We start from the raw sequence: 6000 nt of genomic DNA on the forward strand, positions 1-6000 counted from the left end.
TGCATGTAGTGTTGCATCTAATGACTAACCACCAAACCCAAGGTCATACACATTTTCTTTGATTTTTTCTTCTAAAAGATTTAGTTTTACTTTTTACATTTAGGTCTATGATACATATTGAGATAACTTTGGGGAAATGTATAAAATTTTTGTCTGGGTTCATTTTTTCTATGGAGACATTCAGTTGTTACCATACCAATTGCTGAGTTACCTTTGTACCTTTGTCAAAGAGCAATTACTGGGACCAGCAGATGGTGTAGTGGTTATGTCACTGGACTCCCACATGACCAACCGTGGTTTGAATCCTGGACCGGGTGGCTTGAAAATCATGCCGGTGCATGTTCATGTGTGCCCAAGATCTTGGGAGGAGGATGGAGGAGAAGGAATTGTGGCATGGTCATCTCTCCTGGGAGTTGATTTCTCACTTTCACTCTCACTGTCTCTCTCTCTCTGGTGAGTGTACACATCCTAACCCAAAAACCTCTTTTAAAAAAGGAGCAATTACTGTATTTGTGTAAGCCTTTTTCTATTTCATTGATCTATGCATCTCCTTTTTTACCAAGACTATCCTTTCTTGATTTCTGTACCTTTAAAATAAGTTAGGCATTATAAGTCCTCCAAATCTGTTCTTCAGTATATTTGGTTAGGCTTTTTTCTTTTTCATATAAACTTTTAAATCAGTTTGCCATTACCTGCAACATTTTTTTGCTGGAAATTTTACTAGAATTATCTTGAATCATAGATCAAATTGGAAAACTTTGTCATCTTAGTAATATTGAGTCTTCCATAAAATATCAATTTAAGTTCTATTTATTTATTTTTATTTCTGAGAGAGAGAGAAGGAAAAGAAAGAGAGAGATAAAAGAAAAAGAAATATATATAGAGAGAGGCACCTCCCCCCCCAAAGGGACTTCACACCATAATTTTCTCCCAACCTTAGCCAGCCCAGATGGTGGGCAAGTGCACATATTCCCGGCATATATAGGGAGGACCCAGGATGTGGAACTGAGATCTTCCCATGTAAGTCCAGTGGTGCTATTGCTGTGCCACCATCAGGGCCTGAAGTATCTTTTTGTTTATATCATCCTAAATTTCCCTTATTAGAATTTTATACTGGTTACATACATATGCAGTAAATATGTTATTAAATTTATATGTTTTTGTATGACTATAAGTGATAGTTTCTTTTTTTTTTTTTTGGAGAGGTTTTCACTATAGGGCACATGTGCTCGCCAGACAGACAGAGAGACATAGAGACAGAAAGCGAGAAATCACCCCCCAGGGTGGCCTGGTCACACTGCAATCCCTTCTCCATTCTCCTCTTGGGATCTTGGGCACGCATGCACACACGCCCAGTGTGTTTTAAGCCACCGGGTCCAGGACACGAACCACGGTCGACTATGTGGGAGTCCAGCGACATAGCCATTACGCTAACTGCTGGTTCCCTATAACTGATAGTTTCTTAATTCCAGTTTTCATTGGTAGATATAAAGTTGACTTTTACCTTGATTTTTTTTTTTAATTTGGAAACCTTTCCATATACTTGTTTATTCCATTAGTTTTTTGCTGATTCTTTCAGATGTTTTAATGATCATATCATCTGCAAATAAAGATAATTTTATAATTTTATTTCTTCCTTTCCAATCTGTGTACATTTTGTTTCTTATTTGTGTCTCACTGAACTAGAAAGCTAGGACTTCCAGTGTGATGTTGCACGAGAATGGTGAAAACACATCCTTATCTTGTTCTAGATTGTAGGGAAAAAAAAAACTGGTCTTTCACCATTAAGTATGATGTTAACAACAGCTCTTTTGTCCATATTCCTGATTAAGTTGAGAAAGTTCCTCTTTATTCCCAGTTTGCTGAGAATTATTTTGTTTTGCTTTGTTTTTGTCTTTTTAGTTTTGTAGTAGGGTGAGTACACTTGTGGGAGAGAAATGAAGAGAGAGAGATAAAAGAAAAATGAGAAAGTACTCCGCAGGGGAGGATGGCCATACTGCAACCCCTTCTCTTCTACTCTCCTTTCAGGATTTTGGGCACCTGTGCACACACCCCCAGCATGTTTTCAACTTGCTGGGTCCGGGACTCAAACCACTCAGTCGGACATGTGTGTGGGATGCAGCTGCCTTAACCTCTGCACTGCCTGCTGGTCTGAGAGTTTCTTGGTCTTTTAAATGATGATTTAATGTTTGTTTTTTGTCAACTGCTTATCAGTGAATATGATGATATGATCTTTCATCTTTACCCTATTGTGGTGGGTTACATCAGTGGATTTTTTAAAAGAATTATTTTTATTTATTATTATTTTTTCACATGGGTTTTGTCAGAGAGAGAAAGAGAGAGAGAGAGAGAGAAAGCTGCCAGGTCCAGCACTCAAACTGTGGTCGACCATGTGGAAATTCTAGTGCCTTTACCAACATGTCACCCGCTGCCCCACATTAATTGATTTTTGAGTGTTGAACCAGCTTAGCATGCTTGGAATAAATTCACCTTGATCACGATGTATCATTTTTGCACGTTGTTGTTGTGGATTTGATAATATTTTGTTGGGAAGTTTTGTATTTTTGGTTATAGAAAATATTCATCTATAGTTTTTTTTTCTTGTGATTTTAAAAGGGGGTAATACCACACTCAAAATATTTCATAAGTTTCTATTTCTGTTTTCCATAAGAGAGAATGGAAAATGAGTATAATTCCTAACTTAAATGTTTGGTAGAATTCACCAGTGAACCCATCTAGGTCTAGTTTTCTTTTTTAAGAAGGCTATGAACTGTTGATTCAAGTCATTTAATTGATGTGGGACAGTGTTGTTTATCTGTTTAACCACACATATTTTGGAAGTTTGTGTCTTTCAACCAATTGATCTGTTTAATGTAAGTTGTCAAATTTGTAGGCAGAATTATCTGTTCATATTATTCTTTTATTATCCTTTAACTATCCAGAGGATTAATAGTGATTAAATTTCTTTAATCTCTGATGTTGTAATTCATGTCTTTTTAAAAAATGTTTATCAATTTTATTTATTATTTTCAAGAACCAGATTTTGATTTAATTGATTTTCTGTATTATTTTGTTTTCACTTTCAGTGATTTTTACTCTAATTGTTATTGTTTATTTTCTTCTGTCTATTTTAGGTTTTCTTTTCTTTTTTTAAGAATTTGTCATAGGGCACATGTATATGCTAGAGAAAGAGAGAAACAGAGAGGCAGAAAGTAAGAAATTCTCCTCACCCCTAGGAGGATGGCCATACCACAGTCCCTTCTCCTGTATTCTCTTCTTTGGAAGTTTTTGGGCATGCATGCACATGCACTCAGCATGATTTTCAAGCTACCAAGTCCAGGACTTGAAACACAGTTGGCCATGTGGGAGTCCAACACCTTAACATCTACCCCACCTATAGGCCCCACATCTGCTTTAGGTTTAAATGGCGCTACTTTCCTATTCTTTGATAGTAAAACTTTAGATTATACATTTTAGATTCTTCTTTTGTAATATATACAATTTAATGCCATAAATTTCCCTGTAAGAATTTCTTTCTCTGTATCCCAAATGTTTTCATAAGTTATATTTTCATTTTTACTTAGTTCACAAGATTTTTAAAACTTCTCTTGAAACCACTTATTTGACCCATGATTTATTTAGAAGTGCATTGTCCAACTTTTAGATATTTGAGAATTGTTCTGGTATCTTTCCGTTATTGATTTCTGGTTCAATTCTCTTGTGGTCTGAAATATACTTTGTATAAATTCTATGTTCTTAAAAAATTTGGTAAGATGTGCCTTGTACTCTACAATATGGTTATCTTGAAGAATACACGATATGAGCTTGAAGCAAGTGTGCATTCTGCTATTGTTGGATGATTTATTCTATAAATATCAATTAGCAAAGTCGATGGATGATGCTGTTGAGATCAATTACATCCTTATGATTTCCTGCCTGCTTGGTTTATCACTTACCGACAGAGGGATGTTGAAGTCTGCAAAAGCTGTGGTGAATTAGTTTGTTTCTTCTTATAATTCTTTTCAGTTTTGGCTTCATGGGTTTTGATGCTCACTTTGTAGGTGCATATACATTTCAGATTCCATGTCTTTTTGGAGAATTGTCCCTTTTTCCCTTTCTTTTTCTTTTTTTTTTTTTTTTTTTAGAAATTTTTTCTATGGGATGTTTGAGCTTGACAGAGAGACAGAGAGAAAGTGAGAAGTCACCCCGGCATGAGTTTCAAGCCACTGAGTCCAGGACTCGAACCGCAATTGATGGTGGGAGTCCAGCAACGTGACCAGTACATCATCTGCTGGTGCCTAGAACTGTCCCTTTTATAATTATGTAATGTCCATCTTTATCCCTGATTATCATTCTTGTTTTCTTTTATTATGCCAGAGGGCACATGTATGCAAGAGAGAGAAAGAGAGAGAGACAGAGAGATTAAGCAGATAACTTCCCAACAGGGTCTGGTCATGCCCTATTCTTTTACTTCCAATTCCTCACCCTCTCAGGGTCCTGGGTACCCATACATATGTCCAGTATAGTAAGCCACCAGCATTGGGACTCTACCCTGGTTGGCCACCAGGCTCCAGGTTCCATTACCACTGTACTATGGGGTCAGCCTCATTCCTATTTTCAAGTCTACCTTCTCTGAAATTAATTTAGCCACGTAAGCTTTCTTTTGGTAGTCTATGTTGATTAATATTTGCTTGGAGAGCCAGCAGGTGGTGTATAGTAGTTAAGGTGCTGGCTTCCCCCCGATATTCTCTCTCTCTCTCTCTCTCTCTCATGTATGTATATATCTTAACGCTCTCTCTCTCTCTCATGTATGTATACATCTTAAGGCAAAAACCTCTTAAAAAAATAATAAACTAGGGAACAGCAGATGATATGATGGTTACATCACTAGACTCCCATGTAAGTCAACTGTGGTTCAAGTTCCAGATCCAGGGGCTTAAAACTCACATCAGGCTCATGTGCGTACATGCTCAAGACCTCAGGAGGAGACTGGAAGAGAAGGGACTGTGGTGTGGCCATCCCCCCAGGGGATGATTTCTTACTTTCTATCTCTCACTCTCTCTGTTTCTCTGGTGAGCACATGCACCTTATAGCAAAAATCTCTCTAAATAAATAAATTGAACAGCATTAAGGTATAAGGCCTTCCTTATGATGCAGCTCCCAGGAAATTCTTATTCTTTACACTAGTGGACACTCAGCCTCTAACAATTCATCAAACTTTCCATTTAAATATTCCAGTTTATGGCAATAGCAGCTTCTGCTCTAGATGAGTAAATCTCAGCTGTGACTCTGGAAGACTCTGTCTCTGCACATTTGGGGGTGATCATTTGCCTTGCAGCTTTGGTTGCATCCAAGAAAAGTTGTTGATTTTAGGTTTGTCCATATTTGACTTATTGTGAGAACAAAAATACTGACTTTCAAGTTCTTTATCTATCCGAGATGGAACCAAAAATGATAGTATAGATTTAAACAAAATCCCCCTACCCATCATATTAGGTTGTTGGGAAAGTCATGACATATTTTTTGATTTTCTATGCAAAAATGCATCATGACTTTCTCAACAACCCAATAGAACTGAGATGAAATTTTTTAAGTATAAAAGAGATACTCCAAAAGGAGGCACTCCAGGATCCTTATCTCATTTGTGGCTTCTATACAGTTTAAAATAAATATATGAAAACTGAAACAAAGAGCTACTTCATCCATTCTTTGGATCCCCTGCTAATAAGAAGCTATTTGGGAAGGGGGCCTTATTACCTTTCCTTTCTACCATGAAGGTTATAACCCTGAGGTTATACAGATGGTTGTTTACCTGTGTCTCCAGACAATGGCATCTGTGACTTGTTTTCTACTCTCCGTACTTCCCTGTAAAAAAGATTTAGTGAATTTATGTTTAGACGATGTTCTGAGACTCTCCTGTTGTTTTAACAAGATAGTCAGCCCCGAGCAGTGTTCCATTTCCCTCCAAATCGATTATGCAGAAACCTGACCCTCGCGTAT

At 37.1% G+C, this 6000-nt stretch overlaps 1 long non-coding RNA gene across 1 annotated transcript in view; it reads right to left on the reverse strand.

Annotated features, from left to right (window-relative positions):
- The window catches only part of LOC102502612 (uncharacterized), a 31695-nt gene that overhangs the window by 16850 nt on the left and 8845 nt on the right, over nucleotides 1-6000 (reverse strand). Inside the window, exon 2 of the long non-coding RNA XR_003551404.1 lies at nucleotides 5813-5865. This is a non-coding gene — a long non-coding RNA (uncharacterized LOC102502612). The remainder of the gene's footprint in view (nucleotides 1-5812; nucleotides 5866-6000) is intronic.

This window comes from Tupaia chinensis, unplaced genomic scaffold (assembly GCF_000334495.1).
Source record: "Tupaia chinensis unplaced genomic scaffold, TupChi_1.0 Scaffold000682_1, whole genome shotgun sequence".
NCBI classification, from domain to species: Eukaryota; Metazoa; Chordata; class Mammalia; order Scandentia; family Tupaiidae; genus Tupaia; species Tupaia belangeri.